The 21,235-nt window shown below is 40.6% G+C and overlaps 1 pseudogene; it reads right to left on the bottom strand.

Annotated features, from left to right (window-relative positions):
• LOC101611228 overlaps nt 1–21,235 on the bottom strand; it is a 57,522-nt pseudogene continuing 36,287 nt past the window's right edge.

Below are 21,235 nucleotides of genomic sequence, written 5' to 3' on the forward strand. Positions count from 1 at the left end.
TTATGCTGGAGCCTGGGTACTCTCCACTGAGACTCTGGTGTGGGTTTTCACAAGATGGTCAGTAAATTCCTGGTAGGGAAACTTGGTGAACACAGTCTCTTTCCAGAGGTCAGGGGTCAGGTAGCTGTAGGTCTTAGAGATGGCATCAAAGGTGGCCTTAGCAAAGTTGCCCAGGGTGGCAGTGCAGCCCCTGGCTGAAGTGTAGCAGTCATCAATACCAGCCATCAGCAGCAGCTTCTTGGGGAGGGGGGGGGGGGCAGAGACAATGCCAGTGCCCCTAGGGGCAGGGATAAGGCGCACCAGCACAGAACCACAGCGACCTGTCACTTTACAGGGGACTTGCGGATCTTGTTCCCCCAGTAGCCTCTCCCGACAGGCACAATGGAGAGCTTGGCCAAGATGATGGCCCCTCCTATGGCAGTGGCTACCTCCTTAGAGCACTTGACACCCAGGCCGACGTGACCTTTGTAGTCCCCAATGGCAACAAAAGCCTTGAATCTGGTCCGCTGACCAGCGCAAGTCTGCTTTTGCACTGGCATGATCTTCAAAACTTCATCCTTCAGGGAGGCGCCCAAGAAGAAGTCAATAATCTCAGACTCCTTGATGGGCAAGGAGAACAGACAGATCTCCTCCAGGGACTTGATCTTCATGTCCTTGACCAGGCGTCCTAGCTTGGTCATGGGGATCCACTCCTTGTCTTTGGCTTTGCCTCCACGAGCCCCGCGCCCTCCCTGACCCTGTCCACGGCCACTACAGCGACCCCAGAGACCGCTGCCGAAACCTCCATGGAAGCCGCTGCGGCCTCTGCACCAGCGTCATCCGCCATTTGGTGTTTTCCCGAGGAAGAAGCAGCATTGGATTTTTTAAAAATTGTTGAGTATACAGTGTGTATAAAGTCATGTTGATACCATCATTAGCCTCCTCCCCGCTTCACAGGGACCCTCTTCTTTGGGGTTAGCCATTACTTATGGGTAACAGGCAATGTCGCTGTGCATAATGACCCAACGTGTGGCTCTAACATTTTTTCCTCCCCTTTTCTGCAAATTTCCCTGAGCCAGGTTGGGTTAATTTTAGGTCTGCATGAGTGATGAGGTATTGGGAGTCTCTGTATCTCTGGATATGTGATTTGGTATGAGTTGAGTGTTCTCTGTGTCTATTTCCTTCACTCTTGTGCTGGTACAAGGTTCACCAAGAAAGCAGTAGTCTTGCTAATTTCCCCATTTACTTAGTTACAGCTGGGGCCCCGTTGAAGTGTGATGGGGTGGTTCTCACCTTAGTATCTGTGTCCATCTGAAAAAGAGAAGCAAATTCTCCAATGAAGAGTGAACTTAGCACCAGATAAATGGGATAACCATTATTATTTTAGAGAGAATTTAATAGGTGTAGTCCCTCTTGTAGCCCAGATTGGGAGAGCAGGCTCATTTTTGGATATGGTTCTGACTTGTTTCCCAGCTCCAGCTGGGTCCCATTCCACTGTGCAGATCAGTTAGCCAAATCAAGAGCAGTTGGTTTCCCACCATGGCTGTGTGCCACTGTTTTGCACATTGTGTGAGCATCACATCAGGTTGTTTGCTGCTGAGTAGCTTAGACCATGAGTTGCTTGGACAGATGTTGGTCAGTTTCCCCCAGTCACTCATATAGCACCTTCTGGCACTAGATGAGCTAAATGTCTGGGGACTGACTCTCTTCCAGATTCCATCCAGGTCACACTCAATGTTCTGTACCAACAGCATATGGTATATTCAGTAGTTGGGTCTTACCATTACTAGTAGTTGGGTCATTAAGTACTCTGACAGAAATCTGTCTTCTTTTGGGAAACATTGTAGGTCTCTCTGATCAATAGCTCATTGTGGATGTTAGCCACATGCTGGTACTGGAAGCTACAGGCCAGTGCCAAGGAAAAGAAGGAAGAAAAAGATATGTAATATAAAAGAGATAAAGAGAAGAGGGAGAGAGAATGAGAGAAAGTGAGCAAGAGAGAGAGAAACAGGAAAAGATTAAAGTTAGTCTTCACCATACACTCTCCAGGGCCTTGTGATTCAGGCATTCCCTCTAAGGACCTGATGAAGTTTCAACCATTTAGTCTATGTTTTAGGACGTGGAATTTTATGGTACCATTGTCATTTGGGTTCACTTTTGTGTCTCCCTCCCCCACCCTTACCCTCTCCTCCCGCCTCACCTCCCTATTGTCTGGTCCTTGAGATGCTTATTAGGGATGTCAGTATCTTGGGTGGATTCAGGTTAGAGGCTACAGATGAGTGAGACCATGTGACGATTATCTTTCTGTGATTGGGTGAGTTCACTGAGAATGATCTGTTCCAGTTTCAACAATTTTTCTTCAAATTTCGTTATGTAATTTTTCCTTACTTCTGTGTGGAATTACATAGTGTAGATATACCATATCTTGGTTATCCATTCATCTAATGAAGGATATCTGGGTTGATTCAAGTTCTTAGCTATTATGAATTGAGCAGCTATAAACATGTTTGAGCAAATCTCTCTGAACTGAGGCATGGAGTATTTGGGGTTAATGCCCAGTAAGGGAATAACTGGATCTGTTGGTAACTCTATAGCCAACCTTTTTAGGATTCTCCATATTGCTTTCCATAGTGGTTGTACTATCTTACATTCCCACCAACAGTGAATGAGGGTTCCTATTTTTCCACACCTTCATAAACATTTGTTTTCATTTGATGTGTTAATGTTGGCTATCCTTACTGGGGTAAGATGGAATCTCATAGTTGTTTTTAATTTGCATTTCCCTGATGATGAGGGATGAGGAAGATTTTCTTAAGTGTGTGTTTGCCATTGGTATTTCTTCCTCTGAGAACTGCCTGTCCAGTTCTTTGCCCCATTTTGTGAGTGGGTTGTTTGACTTTTTATTGTTTAGGTTATTGCGTTATTTGTAGATTCTAGAAATTAGGCCTCTGTCACTTGGATAGCCAACAAAAATTTTCTCCCATTCTTTAGGTATTCTATTGGCTCTGCTTATGGTGTGTTTGTCCATGAAGAAACTTTTCACCTTCATGAGATCCCAATAGTTGAGTGATTGTTTAAGATCCTGTGCTACTGGGGTTTTGTTTAGGAAATCTTTTCCCATTCTTATATCATGGAAAGTTCCTTTGATTTTTTCTTCCAGTAGTAGCTGAATTTCTGGTCTTATGTTGAGGTCTTTATTCCATTTGGACTTGATTTTTCTGCAGGTCAATGTATGTGGACCAAAGTTTCAGTTGCCTGGAAATGGTTATCCAGTTGGTCCAGCACCATTTTTTGAAGATGCTATTGATTTGCCAGACTATATTGTTAGGGCCTTTGTGAAATATCAAGTAGCTGTAGTTACTTGATCCAAAGTCCAGGTCCTCAATTCTGTTCCATTGGTCTATAATCCTGTTTTTATTCCAATACTATGCTGTTTTTATTACTATGACTTTGTAATATAGCTTTAGATCAGGTATGGTGTTGCCTCCAGAGGTGTTTCTTTAGCTGAGGATATACTTGGATATATGAGGCCTTCTGCCTTTCCATATGAATTTTGAGATCATTTTTTTATCTCTGTGAAGAACAATGTTGGGATTTTTATTGGTATTGCATTAAATCTGTATATTGCCTTTGGTAAGATCACTGTTTTCACAATGTTAATTCTGCCTATCCAGGAGCATGGGAGGTCTTTCCATTTTCTCATGTCCTCCTCAGTTTCTTTCTTGAGTGTTTCTATGTTTTCATTGTACAGGTCTTTCAAATCCGTAGTTAATGTTATTCCAAGGTATTTTTTTTGTTCTAATGAAAATGGGACAATGTCACTTATTTCTTTCTCTGTATCTTTGTCTTTTGCATATAGAAAGGCTACTGATTTTTGTGCATTGATTTTATATCCTGCTACTTTGCTGAAGGAGTTAATCACCTTTAAGAGTTTTGAGACGGAGGTTATTGGGTCTCTTATGTATAGAATGTCACCTGTGAATAGAGCTAACTTAACTTCTTCCTTTCCAAATTGTATCCCTTTTATTTCTTTCTTCTGTCTTATAGCTTGAGATGGTACTATGTTGAAGAGCAGAGGTGAGAATGGACACCCCTGTCTTGTCCCTGTTCTTAATGGGAATTCTTTCAGTCTCTCTCCATTAAGTATTATTTAGGCTTTAGGAGCATTATATATAGTGTTTATTATGTTGAGATATAAACTGTACTATTTTCTCCAATGTTTTGATCATGAAGTGATGTATTTCTCAAAGGCCGTTTCTGCATCTATCAAAATGATCATGTGGTTTTTGTGTTTAAGCTTATTGATGTGGTATATTAAATCGACAGATTTCGAAATGCTGAACCACCCCTGCATTCCTGAGATGAAGCCTACTTGATCAAGCTGGACAATGATTTTGACATATTGTTGGATTTGTTTTGCAAGGATTTTGTTCAGGATCTTAGTGTCTAAATTCATCAGGGAAATAGGCCTATAGTTTTCTTTACTTGTGGCATCTCTGCCTGATTTTGGCATTAGGGTGATACTAGCTTCATAGAGAGAGTTGGGGAACTTTCCCTATTCTCTGATTGTGTGGCACAGTTTGAAAAAAATTGGTTTCAGTCCTATCATGAAGGTTTAATAGAATTCAGCAGAGAAACCATCTGGTCCTGGACTCTTGTTTTTGGGGAGGCTTTGTATTACCTTGTCAATCTTGATGGGCATGATAGGTTTGTTTAGGAGATTAATCTGCTCTGAGATTAGCTTTGGTAGGTGGTATTTGTCCAGTAATTCATCCATTTCCTTCATATTATCCAGTTTTGTGGAGTAAAGGTTTTTGAAATAAGTCCTGATGATTCTCCCAATTTTACTTATGTCTGTGGTGATCTCTCCTTTTTCATTTCTAAGTTTGTTAATTTTTTTTAATTTTATTAGTTTTCTTTTCATCAAATACAGGCAGTTTGGTACCATTGTTTAGGCTCATCCATGACCTACCCCCTCCCAATGGCCCCTCCTTGTTGATGTAAGTGGGTCGTGCATTGTGGAGTTAGCCCACAGTTCTTGGTATGATAAATGTCTCTGCATATCATGACCCAACATGTGACTCTGACATTCTTTCCACCCCCTCTTCCACAAAATTTCCCTGAGCCATAATGGGTTCATTTTTGGTCTGCTTCAGTGCTGAGCTGTTGGGGGCCTCTGAGGCTCTGGCTGTCTGGTTTGGTAGGAGTTGATTTTTCTCTGTGTTGGTCTCCTTCCCCTTTGTGCTGGTACCCAGTTATTCAGGAAAACAGCACCTTTGTTTGTTTCGCCAATTTTCCTTAGTTTCAGTTGGGCCCCTTTTGAGGTATGATGGGGCAGCTCTCTCCTTAGGATCTGCATCTATCTGAAAAGGAGAAGTAGATTCCCCAATGTAGAGTAAGTTAGCACCCAGAAAATTGAGATAGCACTTACTTTTTTAATACAGAGTTTTATAGGTGTAGGCCCTCTTGTACCCCATGATTGATGGTAGCTTGATATTGGAGAGTGGGCTTATGTTTGGATATGGTTCTGACTTGTTTCCCAGTTCCAGCTATGGGTCCCATACCTCTGAGGGGATCAGTTAGCCAAATCAAGAGCAGTTGCTTCCCCACCATGGCTGTGTGCCACTATTGCACTTGTGTGGGCATCACACCAGGTTATTTGTTGCTAAGTAGGTTAGACCATGAGTTGCTTGGACAGATATTGGTCATTTCCCCAGTCGCCCATGTAGCACCTTCTGGCACTAGACACGCTGACTGTCTGGGGACTGACTCTCTCCTGGCTTCCAGCCATGCTGTTCCATTTTGCATGTCAGTTGCATATGGAGTCTTCAGCAATAGGGTCTTACCACTGACCTTTGGTGGGTCATCAAGTACTCTGACGGAAGTCTGTCATTCTTTTAGGAAACCTTGTAGGTTTCTCTGATCAAAAGCTCATTGTGGATGACAGCCCCATGCTGGAAGTGAGGGTTACAGGTCAGTGCTCACTAAGAAAATGAGGAAAAAAATAACTAATATACAAGAGTTAGAGAGGAGAGGGGGGAGGGGGAAAGGGAGAAAGGGAAGATATAGAAGATTTAGGTTAGACCTGATCCTACCCTCTCCAGTGTCTTGTGGTTCAGGTGTTTCCTGTAAGGTTCTAGTGAAGATTCAGCCATTTGGTCTGCCTTTTAGAAAGTGGAATTTGGGGCTGGAGAGATGGCTTAGTGGTTAAGCGCTTGCCTGTGAAGCCTAAGGACCCCAGTTCGAGGCTTGATTCTCCAGGACCCACGTTAGCCAGATGCACATGGGGGCGCATGCGTCTGGAGTTCGTTTGCAGTGGCTAGAAGCCCTGGTGTGCCCACTCTCCTCTCTTTCTCTCTCTCCCTCTTTCTCTGTCACTGTCAAATAAATAAATAAAAATAAACAAAAAAATTAGAAAGTAGAATTTTATGATACCATTACCGTTTAGGTCCAGTTTAGTGTTTCCCACCCCTTTGATGCCCTCCCCTCCCTCCCCATCCATCCTAGTGTCTAGTCCATGAGATGTTTGCTGGGTATGTAAAGTATCTTGGGTAGATTCAGGTTAGGTGTTGTAGATGACTGAGACTATGTGTCGATTTTTTTTTTTTTTTTCTGTGATTGGGTAAGTTCACTGAGAATGATCTCTTCCAGGTTCAAACATTTTTCCTCAAATTTCTTTATGTCATTTTTTCTTACTGCTGTATAGAATTCCATTGTGTAGATATACCACATCTTACTTATCCATTCTTCTAGTGATGGACATCTGGGTTGATTCCAGCGATTAGCTATTGTGAATTGAGCCGCTACAAACATGGTTGAGCAAATCTCTCTGGCCTGTGGTTTAAAGGTTTTAGGATAGATGCCCAGTAAGGGTATAACTGGGTCTGTTGGTATCCAAAGTGGTTGTACCATCCTACATTCCCACCAACAGTGAATGAGTGTTCCTGCTTCTCCCACTTCCATCTGAAAAAAGAGAGGCAGATTCTCTAACAGAGAGTGAAGTCCCCACAGGTTAAATGGGATAACCATTGTTAATTTAGAGAAAATTTAATGGGTATAGACTCTCTTGTAGTCCAAGATTAGTGGCTTAATATTGAAAATCAAAATTATTCTCTGGATATGATTCTGACTTGTTTCCCACTTCCAAATGTGGGTTCCTTTCCACTGAGCAGATCTGTTAGCCAATCTAAAAGCAGTTTGTTACCCATCATGACTGTGTGCCACTATTGCACTTGTGTAAGCATCCCATCAGGTTGTTTGTGTCTGAGTAGCTTAGACCTCAATTTTTTCAGACAGATGTTGCCACTTTCCCCTGGTAGCTCATGTAGTGCCTGCCAGCACTAGATGGGCTAACTGTCTGGGGAATGGCTCTCTTCTGGATTCCAGCCAGGTCTGTCCATATTCTGTGCTGACTGCATATGGTGTCTTCAGCAGTAGGCTCTTACCATTAACCTCTGGAGTGTAATCAAGTGCTCTGAGAGAAGTCTGTCTTGTTTTGGAAGATCTTGTAGGTCTCTGATCAATAGCTCATTGTGGGTGTTAAATGCATCCTGGTGCTGGGAGTTACAGGCCAGTGCCAAAGGAAAAGAAAAAAGAAAAAGAAAGGAAAAAAACAAACAAACAAAACAAAACAGGAGAAATTTAAGGTTAGGCTTCATTTCACCCTCTCCAGATCCCTTCAATTCAAATGCTCCCCCTTAGTTCCTGTTGAAGGTTAAGATTTTTAGTCTATTTTCCAGAATATATGTTTCAATGGTACAAGTTCAACTTGGATTTCAGTTTTGTGTCCCACCACCACCACTTCCCTCCCCTCAAGCCCTCTCCTCCCTATTGTCTAGGCCTCCAGATGCCTAGCAGGTATTTCAGCAACTTGGGCTGATCCAGGTTAGGAACCGTAAATGAGTGAGATAATGCAACAATTATCTTTATGCAATTGTGTGAGTTCTCTGAGTATGATCTGTTCCAAGTTCAAGCATTTTTCTACAAATTTCATTGTGTCATTTTTTCTTACTGCTGAGTAGAATTCCACTACGTGGATATACCACATCTTGGTTATTCATTCACCCAATGATGGGCACCTGGGCTGATTCAGTTCTTAGCTATTATGAATTGAACAGCTATAAACATGGTTGAGCAAATATCTCTGAATTGAGGCATAGAGCTTTTAGGGTAATTACACAATAAGGGAATAACTTGGTCTGTGATAACTCTATATTCATCCTTTTCAGGAGTCTCCATATTGATTTCCACAGTGGTTGTACCAGCTTACATTCCCACCAACAGTGAATAAGGGTTCCTATTTCTCCACATCCCTACCAACATTTGCTTTAATTTTATTTTTTAATATTTTATATCCTTACTGGGGTAAGGTAGAATGTCAGTTGTTTTAATTTGCACTTTCCTGATAGTTAGGGGTGTTGAACATGTTTTAAGTGTGTGTTTGCCATTTGTATTTCTTCTTTTGGCAACTCTCTATTCAGTCCTCTGCTCCATTTTGTGAGTAGGTTGTTTGATTTTTTATTATTTAGGTTTTTGAGTTGTTTGTAGAGTCTAGACATTAGGCCTCTGTCAGTTGTATACCCAGAAAGAATTTTCTTCCATTCTGTTGGCAATGTATTAGCTCTGCATATAGTATGCTTGTCTGTGCAAAAACTTTTCCGCTTCCTGAGATCCCAATGGTTGAGTGATTGTTTAAGCTCCTCAGCTACTGGGGTTTTGTTTAGGAAGTCTTACCCCACTCCTATATGGTGGAGAGTTCCTCCAGTCTTTTTCTTATAGTGGTAGAAGAGCTTGAGGTCTTATATTGAGGTCTTTAATCCAGTTGGACTTGATTTTTGTGAATGGCAAGATGTGTGGTCTAGTTTCATTTTTCTGCATACAGTTAGTTATCCAATTTGTCCAGCACCACTTGTTGAAGATGCAGCCTTTTCTCTAGTCTATGTTATTGGAGCCTTTGTTGAAGATCAAGTAGTTGTAGTTACATGAACTAAAGTCCAGATCTTCAATTCTGTTCCATTGGTATATATTCCTGTTTTTGTTTTGTTTTGTTTCATTTTTTTGTTTTTTGAGGTAGCGTCTCACTCTGGCCCAGACTGACCTGGAATTCACTATGTAGTCTCAGAGCGGCCTCGAACTCATGGAAGTCATCCTACCTCTGCCTCCTGAGTGCTGGGATTAAAGGCATGCAACACCATGACAGGCTTTATATTCCTGTTTTTATGCCAGTACCATGCTGTTTTTGTTGCTATGGCTTTGTAATATAGCTTTAGATCAGCTATGGTGATGCCTCTGGAGGTGTTTCTTTTGCTGCAGATATGTTTGTATACCTGAAGCTTGCTGCCATTCCATATAAATTTTGAGATCTTTTTTTTATCTTTGTGAAGAATGATGCTAGTATTTTTATTGGTATTGCATTAAATCTTCATATAGCTTCTGGGAGGATTGCCATTTTCACAATGTTAATTCTGCCTATCCAGGAGCATGGGAAGTCTTCATCTGCTCAAGTCCTCCTCAATTTCTTTCTTGAATGTTTTTGTGTTTTTATTATATATGCCTTTCATATCCTTGGTTATTGTTATTCCAATATATCTTTGTTGCTATTGAAATTGGGACAGTATCCCTAATTTCTTTCTCTGTATCTTTGTCCTTTTTTAAAAAAAAAAAAAATATTTATTTATACTTGAGAGTGACAGACAGCGAAAGTGGGAGAGAGAGAGAGAGAGACAGAGAGGGAGTAAGAGGGAGGGAGAGAGTGTTTTCCAAGGCTTCCAGCCACTGCAAATGAACTTTGTGCACCCCCTTGTGCATCTGGCTAATGTGTGTCCTGGGGAATTGAGCTTCAAATGGGGGTCCTTAAGCTTCACAGGCAAGTGCTTAACTACTAAGCCATCTCTCCAGCCCTATATGTTTGTCCTTTGCATATAGAAAGGCTACTGATTTTTTTTGTTGTTGTTTATTTATTTGAGAGCAAAAGACAGAGAGAGAAAGAGGGGGAGAAAGGAAAAGAGAGAGAATGGGCATGCCAGGGCTTCCAGCCACTGCAAATGAACTCCAGACATATGCCCCCCTGTGCATCTGGCTAATGTGGGTCCTGGGGAATCGAGCCTTGAAGAGGGTCCTTAGGCTTCACAGGCAAGTGCTTAACCACTAAGCCATCTCTCCAGCCCAAGGCTACTGATTTTTGTGTGTTTATTTTGTATCCTGCTATTTTGCTTAAGGAATTAATCACCTTTAGGAGTTTTGAGATGGAGGGTCTCAGGTCACTTATGTATAGGATTATGTCATCTGCAAATAGAGCTAACTTGACTTTTTCCTTTCAATTTATATCCCATTTATTTCTTTCTCCTGTCTTATTGTTTGGGCTAGGACTTCTAGTACTATGTTGAAGAGCAGAGTGAGAGTGGGCACTCCTGTTTTGTTCCTGATATGAGTGGGAACACATTGAGTCTTTCCCCATTAAGTATTATTTGTGCTTTAGGTGATTGATAGCCTTTATTATGTTAAGATATAAACCATCCATGCCTATCCTCTCCAATGTTTTGACCATGAAGTGATTTTGTATTTTGCCAAAGGCCTTTTTTGTATCTATTGAAATAAACATGTGGTTTTTGTAATTAAGTTTCTTTATGTGTTGTGTTACGTTGACAGATTTCCACCAACCCTGCATTCCTGAGATAAACCCTACTTGATCAAGGTACTTTTGCTTTTGATGTGTTGTTGAATTTGGTTTGCAAGAATTTTGTTCAAGATCTTTGCATTGAAGTTTATCAGGGACACAGGCCTATAGTTTTCTCTTCCTTCCTTCCTTCCTTCCTTCCTTCTTTCTTTCTTTCTTTTCTTTTCTTTTTTTTTTTTTTGTTATGGTTTTTTGAAGTATGGTCTCACTCTAGCTCAGGCTTAGGGTGATTCTAGCTTCATAAAAGGAGTTGGAGAGCCTTCTCTGTTCTCCAATTAGGTGAGAAAAATTGATTTCAATTCTTCCATGAAGATTTGATTGAATTTGCCTGAGAAGCCATGTGGTCTTGGACTCTTCTTTTTGGTGAGGTTTTTTTATTACTTTTTCAATCTTAATGGGTGTGATGGGTTTATTTAGGAGATTAATCTGCTCTGAGTTTAGTTTTGGTAGGTGGTGTGTGTCCAGGAACTTATCCATGTCTTCCAGATTGTCCAGTTTTATGGAGTAGAGGTTTTGGAAGTAAGTCCTGATAATTCTTTCAATTTCACTTATGTCTGTTGTGACTTCTTTTAATTTATAGTTTCATTCATTTGAAGCATCTCTCTCTCTCTCTCTCTCTCTCTCTCTCTCTCTCTTGCTTGATCAAATTGGACAGGGGTTTTGTCAATCTTTTGTATTTTTTCAAAGAACAAGTTCTTTGTTTCATCAATTTTCTTAATTGTTTTCTTTTCATCTGGAACTCTTTGGATTGGATTCTTCTTGTTTTTCCAATGCCTTTAGATGGGTGGTTAGGTTATTGATTTGGGATCTCTCTATCTTTGTTATGAAGGCATTTAGTGTATGAATTTTCTGCTAAGGATTGCCTTCATTGTGTTCCATAAGTTTTGCTACATTGTTTTCTCATTGTCATTCAAATATAGAAATTTTACAATTTCAACCACTACCCATTTATTGTTTAAAAGTATGTTGTTCAGTCTCCAGGAGTTGATGGAGTTTCTGGAATATCTCTTGTTGTTAATTTCTGGCAATACAGCATTGTGATCTGATATCATACAGGAAATTATGTTGATTTTCCTAAATATATGGAGGCAGGCTTTATGACCTAATATGATCTATTTTGAAGAAGGTTCCATGGGCTGCTAAGAACAATGTGTATTCTGTAGATTTTGAGTAGAATGTTATGTAGATGTCTGTTAGGTCCAGTTGATCTATGGTGTTGTTGAACTCTGTCTTACTGCTCTGTTGATTTTCTGTTTGGACGATCTATCTATTGATGATAGTGGACTATTGAAGTCCCCAACTTTGATGGTATTGGTGTTTATTTCTGTTTTGTTGTCAAGTAGGTTTTGTTTTATGAATTGTGGTGTTTGGTGCATAAAGATTAATGATTGTGATATCCTCTTGTTGGATCATTCCCTGGATGAGTAAGAAGTGGCCTTCATTGTCTGTTTTATTACTTTTAGTTCAAAGTCTATTTTATGTGATATTTGTGTAGCAATGCCTGTTGTTTTCTTACTTCCATTAGCTTGGGATATCATTTTCCACCATTTCGCCCTGAGGAGGTGTCTGTCTTTAGTGGTGAGGTGAGTTTCTTAAATACAGCAGATTGAGGGGTCCATTTTTCTGATCCACCCTATTAACTTGTGTCTCTTGATGGGTGAATTGAGGCTGTTAATGTTTAGGGTAATAACTTTGAGGTTTGATTTAATCCCTGCCATATTTTTATGCTTTATGGGATTTGTTGTTTCTTGGACTTTAGTTTTTTGAGCCTTCTCTAGGTTTGGTTATTGCAGTCTGTTTCTTGTAGGCTCTTCTGTGTGGAGAATTCCCTGAAGTATTCTCTTTAGGTTTTGCTTTGTGTTCATACAGTTGTAGAGGTGACCTTTATCATGGAAAACTTTTCTTTCACTGTCTATTATGAGGGATATTTTGCTGGGTTTAGTAGTTTGGGTTGGAAGCCTTTGATCTTTAGACTTTGCAGTGTTCCATTCCAGGCCTTTCTGGATTTCAGGGTTTCCATTGAGAAATCTGAGGCAATTCTGATTGGGTTACCTTTATATGCAATGTGTTGTTTCTCTCTTGCTGCTTTTAGGACTCTATCTCTTTGTTTTTGTTGTTTAGAATCTTAATTTTTTTTGTTTATTTATTTGTTTGAGAGTGACAGAGAAAGAAAGAGGCAGAGAGAGAGAAAGAGAGAGAATGGGCACGCCAGGGCCTCCAGGCAGATGCGTGAGCCCCCTTGTGCATCTGGCTAACATGGGTCCTGGGGAATCAAGCCTCAAACTGGGGTCTTTAGGCTTCACAGGCAAGCGCTTAACTGCTAAGTCATTTCTCCAGCCCTGTTGTTTAGAATCTTAATGATAATATGTCTTGGAGAGTTTCTCCTTTTGTCCAGTCTGTTTGGAGTTTGGTTAGCTTCTTGTATCTTGATGGGTCTCTCTTTTGAAAGGATGGGAAAGTTTTCTTTGATAATTTTGTTGAATAAGTTCTCCATGCTTTTGGTCTGAATTTCTTCCCCTTCTGGTACACCCATGATCCAAATGTTGGGACATTTAAGGGTATCCCACAGTTTACTCATGTTCTGTTCACAAAATTTTTTTTAACTTCTTCAAGTTTTTGGTGTTATGAACTGTTTCTTCTGTCTTGTCTTCCAGTTATGAGGTTCTGTCCTCCATATGACTGACTCTGTTCTTGTGGGCTTCTAGAGAGGTTTGCACTTGTTCAGTTTGGTTTGTATTTTCTATTGCCTTTTTATATATAGTATCCATCCCTTTGTCAAGTTCCCTTTTCAAGTCATTTAAAAAAAATTTTCTGGGCTGTAGAGATGGCATAGCGGTTAAGCACTTGCCCGTGAAGCCTAAGGACCCCGGTTCGAGACTTGATTCTCCAGGACCCATGTTAGCCAGATGCACAAGGGGGTGCACACGTCTGGAGTTCATTGCAGTGGCTGGTAGCCCTGGTACGCCCATTCTCTCTCTTGCTCTCTATCTGCCTCTTTCTTGCTCTGTCACTCTCAAATAAATAAATAAAAAATAATTTAAAAATTTTTTTTTTAAATTTCTTAGTGTGTCTTGGAATTCATCCTTGCATTTATTTATGTCTTCATTAAGCTTAGCCAGCTTATTACTGAGGTTCTCTAGTTTTTGGCTCACCTTCAGATTACTTAACTCTGTTGAGGTCTCTCTGTTATTTGGAACTAGGCAAGAGATAAGCAAAACTTTCCTGTCCTTCAGGGGTCTAGTCACCCTAACTCTACCCCTCCCTCATTTCCCCCTCTCATGAAAAGACCTCCTAACTGCTATTAGAGGACAAGGGGGTGATAGTGTCAGATTGTTAACTATTTCCTGCTGAATGGGGCACAAGGTTGTGGAAGTTAGAGAGTCTCTCCCAGAGAGGGGAACTATTCTAAAGGACCCCGGAAGTGTATTAATGGAGTGCAGGAAGATAGTCTTGGAAAAGAATGTTAGGGAGAAATAATAAAAGTAAGGAGTTACTGAGAAGTGAGCACACAGCAATCTGGTTGCCTTCAGGGGTATCCTTCTTGTGGACTTCTAGGCCTTGGGGAGCATTCAAGGGAACCCAGTAGATGGAGTTGGATTGTCTCAGAACCATCTGAGCATGAGCTGGCTGAGATTTTCTTTCAGAACTGTCCATTGATTGGCACAGTAGTGTCTGACATGGCCTGAATTTGTTTCTGTGTGGCATGTAAAACAGATGAGATATTATCAGTTATCAGAAACATATACAACATTTAACCTTGATAATAGCCTTCCAGAGTATACCTTTTAAAATTCATCCTGGGGCTAGCCAGGGCCAAAAGTTGGTACCATAGAGCCATTGGGTGCCATTAAAGGCTGCACAGATGTATTTTTGGTCTCAGGGTTTGCTTAAGGATGTCCTGTCACAAGTTAGAAGAGATTCACCGTTGTTCACAATATAAGGAAATCTTTTGAATTAAGCAACCTTTGGTCGGAGTCATCTATATATCTCTATCTACCATCTATCATCTGTCTATCTATGTATGTATTCCAGATTTGAAAATAACCTTTTTGACATCTATGATTGTTTTTCTTTTTTTTAAAATTTTTATTAACATTCTCCATGATTATAAAATATATCCCATGGTAATTCCTTCCCTCCCCACCCCCACACTTTCCCATTTGAAATTCCATTCTCCATCATATTACCTCCCCATTACAATCATTGTAATTACATATATACAATATCAACCTATTAAGTATCCTCCTCCCTTCCTTTCTCTACCCTTTATGTCTCCTTTTTACCTTACTGGCCTCTGCTACTAAGTATTTTCATTCTCACGCAGAAGCCCAATCATATGATTGTTTTCCTTATTATAGAATTAGAACTATTAGAGATAAGGACCACATGTCTTAAGGCCTTGCTTGTTTCCCCTCTTGGAAAGCCCTTGTTGTATTACTTAATAGGCCATTCATATATTTGAGGTATCCCTTTATCTTTGGTTATACATTTCTCTCTGAGTGTTTAAGACCAAGCAGATAGTCAAAATTTGATCAAGTCTAATTTTGGAGGTCATTAATGGGTTTCCAAAGGATATTTTAAGGACCCAGGAATATCCCTACAGTATACTGGTGTTTTCTGTCTGTTAGGGTGAGTCAGAGCAATGCTGGCTAAGTGTTTTCCCATCTTTGAGAAGCCAGGAAGACTAATTGCTCCTCAATTGTGACTCTCCTATTTCAGACTGCACACCAATTTTTTTGTTGTTGTTTGGGTCTGCATATCCTGCCTGATCAGGAATACAGGTGACTTACCAGGAGGCCAGTGTAGAAGTGTCCTATCATCTGCAGTGGCTTCATATGCCAAAATATTGGCCTTTTTTTTTTGTTTTAACTCTGATAATTCCAACTGGCTTTGGCTTCTGCATAGGTTATTAATACACTTAGAAAGGAAGCTACAGTAACCTGGATGTGTGTACATATAGAGCACATTTGATTACTGAAATAAATTTAGTTAAGGAATGGCATAAGAGGTTAAGGTCATTTTACCCAACCTTTTAAAATTTGGTTGTTCTGTGGCAGCATAAGCCATATCTGAGGCATAGAAAGTAGGCATATAGTCTTTAAATATCTAAGTTATAAATATAGGAAGAGCCTATTATTAGTCTTAAAAATAATACAAATCTAAACCAGTTAATTTAACCTAGAGATTGTCAGAAAAGGACAAGTAAAACAGTATTAAGTCTTAGCATCTATGTTTGAAAACACCTTTGATTAGTCCAGATACCTGTGTGGGTACCAATAAGCTACATTTCTTGGTTTAGTCTTTTAAAACATATTTATTTACTTGAGATAGAGAGAGAAAATAGGTATTACAGGGCCTCAGATGCATGCACATACAACTTTGTGCATCTGGCTTTATGTGGGTACTGGGGAAATCAACTTGGGCCATCAGACTTTGCAAGCAAGTGCCTTTGACCTCTAAGCCATCTCTCTTACCCTCATGATCTATTTCTACTTGGACAGAGTCTTGATCTTCTTGAGCTGAAGGACTTCTGCCACTTCTGGTGTCAATATGGTCTCATCCTGCAGTCCTCCTCTACTTCAGTTTGAAGTGTTTTAGATGATCCCTCCACCCAAGGTGAAGGATGTGATATAAGTACCCCTCAGTATTAGGTTCATGGGATATTCAACCAGCACAGGACCCCACCTGCCCAAGTTAACTTCCCATGCATTCCAACCCTGGCTGAATTCTTTTTCTAACCTATGCCCCAGGCCTGCCTTTTATGGAAAGTGACAGGCTTCTGGATGAGCAACCCATCTTAATCAGCTTCCGTATGTCATTAGTGATATCACTGTTCTCACTGGAGAAGGCTGGAAACCAGCCTCTGCCAAGGCCAAATACATTTATGCTGTACCAGTAGAGAAAGAAAAACCCAGGGCATTGCTAACCTGCTTCTTTCTATTTGATATAGCCAAACTGGAGATTGGGTTATATAAAAGAAAGTTTTTCTAATGCACTGTTCTGAAGTCTGGAACATCCAAGATTAGTGGCTGACCAGGAATAGATGGTAAGACCCTATTGCTGAAGACTCCACATACTTGGGCTGCAAGGCTACTGAGAAATCCTGCTAGAACTGAACTAATAACCTCCTCCACGTAGACCAGCTGACAGAAAGCTGGAAGAAGACATTCTGCATGCAGTTCAATGGGAGAGAGAAATCACCAGTGAAGATACTCAACAGTGGACACTACAAGCCTTATATTTGGCCACCCTGGCCAAATGAGCCAACTGGTGCAATAGTGGCATGTCTGTCATGGTGAAACCCAACTGCCCTCTAATTGGACTGGAGGCCTGACTCATGGGAGGGAATACATCCCTGATACTGAAAACCTACAACAGGGGTAGTCATGATCCCTAGGGGTGTAACGTTTGCTGCTGTCTGGCTAAATTATATACTATGCTCATCAAACTGCCCAATAAGAACTCTCTTAATGTTCATACCCATATATTAATGCTACTCTCACTTTCGGTAGAGAATCTTCTCTTTTCAGATGGCAGTGACCTTGGGATGACTCAGAAGGCATCACGGTGCTGGGAAGAAGTGACAGAGAAGTGCTCAGCACTGCAATATCTTTATCACACCTTCCAAGGCTCAGGGTCTATTGTAGAACAGGTGGCGAAAGAGTGTAAGAGCCAAAGGAAGGGTAGGACTCCTTACAATGTGCTCCTACAGACCCAAAATGGCCTGGATATCCATGACCTCACAGTGCCTGACACTACCTATAAAAGACCACCATAAGCGGAGGAAAAGATCATAACATCAGAATTAAAGAGAGACTGATTGAGATGGGAAGGGGATATAATGGAGAATGAAGTTTCAAAGGGGAAAGTGGGGGAAGGGAGGGCATTACCATGGGATATTATTTACAATCATGGAAGTTGTTAATAAAAATAATAATAAATAATTTTTTAAAAGATTGGTGGCTGAATCCGACTAGCTCATGATGAAAGCTACATGGTGGATCAACTCATGGTTGAAAGCAGAAGAGCAAGTAGGTGTATGTAGAAAAAAGATGGAGGCTGGGGAGACGGTTCACCAGTTAACAAAACTTGTTTATAAAGCTTGAAGGCCTGGGTTCAAATCCCTAGTACCCATGTAAAGCCATATGCACAAAGTAACACATGTATCTGGAGTTCATTTACAGTGACACTAGGCCCTGGTGTGTCCATGATCATTCTGTTTCTCTCTCTCTCTCTCTCTCTCTCTCCCTTTCACTCTTTTTTTTTTTTAATTTTTATTAACATTTTCCATGATTATAAAATATATCCCATGGTAATTCCCTCCCTCCCTTTCACTCTTTCTCTGTCTCTCTTACAAGCAAATAAATAAGATTATTTTTTAGTTATTTTTACTTATTTATTTGCAAGTGAGAGAGATAGAAGAAAAACAGGTATATAGAGAGAATGGGCATGCCAGGGCATCTAGAGGCTGCAAACAAACTTCAGATGCATGTGCCACCTTGTGCATCTGGCTTTACATGGGTACTGAAGATTAACCACTGAGCAACCTCACCAGCCCAAATATAAAATGAAAGGAAGGGACTGGAGAGATGGCCTAGCAGTTAAGCCAGTTGCCTGTGAAGCCTAAGGACCAAGGTTCAACTCCCCAGTACCCACCTAAGCCAGATGCACAAAGTGGCACAATGCATCTCGAGTGCATTTGCAATGGTTAGAGGCCCTGACATGCCCATTCTCTCCCATTCTCCCTCTCTCTCTTAAATAAATTAATGATTTTTTTTAAAGAGTTTGGGCTGGAAAGACGGCTTAACAGTTAAGGTGTTTGACTGCAAAGCCAAAGGACCCAGGTTCAATTTCCCAGTACCACACAAAGCCAGATACACAATGTAGCACATGTCCTGGAGTTCATTTGTAGTGGCTAGAAGCTCTGGCATGCATATTCTCTTTTATCTGCTTCTCTCTCTCTCTCTCTTTCCTTCTCTGAAATAACTAACTAACTGTGTGTGTGTGTGTGTGTGTGTGTGTGTGTGTGTGTGTGTGTACATATATATATAGTAAATAAATAAATAAATAAAATATTTTTAAAATTTGTTATTTTTGTTTATTTATATTTATTTATATGAGAGAGACAGACAGAGAAAGAGACAGAGGGAAAGAGAGAATGGGTACATCAGGGCCTCCAGCCATTGCAAATGAACTCTAGATGCATGTGCCATCTTTTGCATCTGGCTTACATGGGTCCTGGGGAATCGAGCCTTGCACTGGGGTCCATAGGCTTCACAGGCGAGTGCTTCATCACTAAGCCATCTCTCCAGCCCAAATAAAATATTTTTTAAAAACAGTTAAAGGGTATCATGGTGCTGGAAAGAAGTGATTAGATTACCGAGTAACATCTCGATCACACCTTCCAAGGCTCAGGGTCTAATGTGGAAGAGGTGGTGGAAAGTAAGAGCCAAAGGAAGGGTTGGACTTCTTACAATGTGCTCCCTCCAGACATAAAATGGCCTCGATATCCATGACCTCATAGTGCCTGACACTAGCTACACAAGACTGTCATAAGAGGAGGGAAAGATCACGACATCAAAATAATAGAGAGACTTATTGAGATGGGGAGGGGATATGATGGAGAATAGAATTTCAAAGGGGAAAAGGGGGAAGGGTATTACTATGGGATATTTTTTATAATCATGGAAAATGTTTTTAAAAATTGAGAAAAAATAAAATAAGATTAAAAAAGAAGTTTAAGGGCCAGGCATGGTGGCACATGCCTTTATTCCCAGCACTCAGAGGCAGAAGTAGGAGGAATACTATGAGTTGGAGGCCACCCTGAGACTACATAGTGAATTCCAGGTCAGCCTGAACTAGAGTGAGACCCTACCTTGAAATAGCAATCACTAAATAAATAATAAAAAAAAATTTTTTTTTAAAGAGTTAAAGGGAGTGTGGGGATGGGGAGGGAGGGAATTACCATGGGATATATTTTATAATCATGGAAAATGTTAATAAAAATTAAAAAAAAAAGTTTAAAAAAAAAAAGAATAACAAAAAAAAGAGTTAAAGGGGGCTGGAGACATGGCTTAGCAGTTAAGCGCTGGCCTGTGAAGCTTAGGACTCCTGTTGGAGGCTTGACTCCCCAGGACCCACGTTAGCAAAAGGGGGCACACACGTCTGAAATTTGTTTGCAGTGGCTGGAGGCCCTGGCATGCCCATTCTCTCTCTCTCTATCTGCCTCTCTCTGTTTGTCTGTTGCTCTCAAATAAATAAATAAAAATTTTTAAAAATTAAAAAAGAGTTAAAGGATGATGAAAAACAGATAAAGTATAACTTGAAGCCAAGCATCCTATGGACAATGTCTTAGTGTATTTTATGTTTGTTGTAGTTACTGTCTTGTACTAGTTCTCAGGAGGAATAGAACTGATAGGATTAATTGTACTAAAAAGGGGATTTATTGGATTAGTACACAGCAGTCCAACAATAGCAGTCTTCAGACCTAAGAGTTAAGGAACTCAGTAGCAGCTCAGTTCACATTCAGCATTGAAGGTCTAAAGGCTTTCTGAATACTGGCTGGTCTTCAGTCCATGCTAGAAGTCTGAGGAAACTTTGTTCCAATGCTAAGGAAGGATAGATGCATGTATAAGTGAAAGCACTCACCAACAGGCAGCGCGGACAGCTAGATGGGGCAGAGGAGGGGCACAAAGACACCAGACTGTTTCCTCTCAGAGTTTCCTTACAAATAGCCCACCACAAGGAGGGCTGCCCACTCTGGGAAAGGGCTCACTCTGGAGGAAAGACCTCCTCCTTCAGTCAATCCTTCCTGGAAGCAACCTCAGAGACCCACCAAAGAAGAATGTCTATGGCTACTAATCTGATCAAGATGACAACAGAATTTAACCATCACAAAACATGGTATATGCAGAGTCTGTACATTATCTCTGCCACAGCAGATAGAAAATGATAATAGGAGAGTGAGTAAACTCTGGCAAGGGGGAGCTGGCTATAACACACCCTTAAGTCTGTCCCCAACAACACACCTCCAGCAAGCCTTCACCTCCCAAATTGCCATCAGCTGGGGGCCAAGCATTCAAAACACACAAGTTTATGGGGAACATCTGGTTCCAACCACCACAATTTTACTATAACAAAATGCCAAACATAAAATAGAGAGGTATGTTTAAGAATGTGTACATAGTTCATTGGCAGATTACTTGCCTGGCATGCAAGAGGCCCTAGACTTAATCCTTAGCATCCTGCTTTCCCCAATCTGAAAATAATAAGTCCAGGTGTAGCAATGCAGATTTATAATCCTAGCACCCAGAAGATAGCGGATATCTGGCTTTGGTTGTTTGTTTTGAGACAGGGTTTCCCTATTTATCTTTGGCTGGCTTTGTGGATAATACCAGAATTCAGACCTGGGTAATCAAAGCTCTGAATCACTGTAACGTCATGTCTCAGTGGTGATTTTTTGACTCTCTATATGTAATATTCTTTTTCATATCACTTTTTGCAAAAGTTGTTTTGTTCCTACAATTCTGTATTTATTTTACAAATGAAGAAAGGAGTTCAAAGAGAAGGGAAACTGCTGAG

Source organism: Jaculus jaculus, chromosome 3 (genome assembly GCF_020740685.1).
Source record: "Jaculus jaculus isolate mJacJac1 chromosome 3, mJacJac1.mat.Y.cur, whole genome shotgun sequence".
Taxonomy (NCBI): domain Eukaryota; kingdom Metazoa; phylum Chordata; class Mammalia; order Rodentia; family Dipodidae; genus Jaculus; species Jaculus jaculus.